The sequence below is a fragment of the Amaranthus tricolor genome, chromosome 15, assembly GCF_026212465.1.
Source record: "Amaranthus tricolor cultivar Red isolate AtriRed21 chromosome 15, ASM2621246v1, whole genome shotgun sequence".
NCBI classification, from domain to species: Eukaryota; Viridiplantae; Streptophyta; class Magnoliopsida; order Caryophyllales; family Amaranthaceae; genus Amaranthus; species Amaranthus tricolor.
The window spans coordinates 20,196,451-20,199,001 of NC_080061.1; positions in this window are offsets into that span (position 1 = coordinate 20,196,451).

Below are 2,551 nucleotides of genomic sequence, written 5' to 3' on the forward strand. Positions count from 1 at the left end.
AGTTTCGTGCAAAACAAACCTAGTTTGAGCGACTTTATGCGCGAAAGTGCCAAAAAAGCTTAACAACCCATAAAATCTCAAATTAACACGAAATTGCGAGCATATGACTATGATTTTCAATTATGACCACTTCAACACAATAATATATACCAAATAGTGTTGTGTGCCAAGTTTCGTGCAAAAAAAACCATGTTCGAGCTACATTATACGCGAAAGTGCCAAAAAGCTTAAAAACCCAAAAAATCGCAACTTAACATGTAATTTCTTACATATGACTGTTATTTTCAATTCTAACCACTTTAACACAATAATATATGCCAAATAGTGTTGTGTGCAAGGTTTCATACAAAACAAACCAAGTTTGAACTACTTTATGCGTGAAAGTGCCAAAAAAACATAAAAACCTATAAAATCGCAACTTAACACGTAATTTCAAACATATGACTATTATTTTGAATTCTAACCACTTCAACACAATAACATATACCAATTAGTGTTCTGTACCATGTTTCATTCAAACCAAACCAAGTTTAAAAACTCATAAAATCGCAACTTAACACGTAATTTCTAGCATATGACTATTATTTTACATTCTAACCATTTCAACACAATAATGTATACCAAATAGTGTTGTGTACCAAGTTTCGTTCAAACCAAACCAAGTTTGAGCTACATTATGCACGAAAGTGACAAAAAAGCTTAAAAACGCATATAATCGAAACTTAACATGTAATTTCTAACATATGACTATTATTTTCAATTTTAACCACTTCAACACAATAATATGTACCAAATAGTGTTGTGTGCCAAGTTTCGTGCAAAACAAACCTAGTTTGACCTACTTTATGCGCGAAAGTGCCAAAAAAACTTAAAAACCCTTAAAATCGAAACTTAACACGTAATTTGTAGCATATGACTATGATTTTCATTTATAACCACTTCAACACAATAATATACACCAAATAGTGTTGTGTGTCATGTTTCATGCAAAACAAACCAAGTTTTAACTACTTTATGAAAAAAGCTAAAAAACCTATAAAATCGCAAGTTAATACGTAATTTCTAGCATATGACTATAATTTTCAATTCTAACCACTTCAACACAATCATACGTACCAATGAGTGTCTTCTGCCACGTTTCGTGCAAAACAAACAAAGTTTGAGCTACTGTATGCGTGAAAGTAACAAAAAAGCTTAAAAACCCATAAAAATCGCAACTTAACACGTAATTTCTAGCATATGACTTTTATTTTCAATAGTCATATGCTTGAAACTACGTGCAAAGTTGCGTTTTTAAGGTTTTTAAAGCTTTTTTAGCACGTTCTCGCCTATAGTAGTTTAAACTTTATTTGTTTCATACGAAAGTTGGCACACTATACTATTTGGTATATTTTGTTGTGTTGAAATTGTTACAATCAGAAAAAATAGTCATATGCTTAAAATTACGTGCTAAGTTGTGGTTTTAAGGTTTTTTAAGCGTTTGTGTCACTTTCTCGCATAAAGTGGTTCAAACATGGTTTGTTTGGCACGAAACTTGGCACACAACGCTATTTAGTTTATAATATTGTGTTGAAAAGGTTAGACTGGAAAACAAGTCCTATGCTTGAAATTACGTGCTAAGTTGCGTTTTTAAGGATTTTAAGCTTTTTTTCCACTTGCTCGCATATAGTGGTTCAAACTTGGTTTGTCTGGCACGAAACTTTTAACACAACACTATTTGGTATATATTATTGTGTTGAAAAAGTTAGAATCAAAAACAATAGTCATATGCTTAAAATTACGTGCTAAGTTTCTTTTTTTAAATTTTTACACGTTTTTGACACTTTCTCGCATAAAGTGGTTCAAACTTTTTTGTTTTACATGAAACTTGGAACACAACACTATTTTTGTATATATTATTGTGTTGAAATAGTTAGAATAAAAAACTTTATATGCTTGATATTACGTGCTAAGTTGCTTTTTAAATGTTTTTAAAGCATTTTTGGCACTTTCTCGCATAAAGTATTTCAAACTTGGTTTATTTGCATTAAAACTTGGCATACAACACTATTTGGTATATATTATTGTGTTGAAATGTTCGAATCGAAAACAATAGTCATGTGCTTGAAATTACGTGCTAAGTTGCGTTTCAGAGTTTTTACGCGTTTTTGGCACTTGCTCGCAAAAAGTAGTTCCAAATTGGTTTTTTTTGCACGAAACTTGGCAAAAAACACTATTTGTTATTTATTATTGTGTTGAAATGGTTAAAATTTAAAAGAATAGTCATATGCTTGAAGTAACGTGCAATGTTGTGTTCTTATGGTTTCTTAAGCTTTTTTGGCACTATCTTGAATAAAGTAGTTCAAACTTGGTTTGTTTTGCATGAAACTTGGCAGTCAACATTATTTGGTATACAGTATTGTGTTAAAATTGTTAGAACTGAAAACAATAGTCATATGCTTGGAATTACGTGCTAAGTTACTATTTTAAATTTTTTAAACATTTTCTTACTTTCTCGCATAAAGTGGTTCAAACTTGGTTTGTTTGTTACGAAACATGGCACACAAGACTA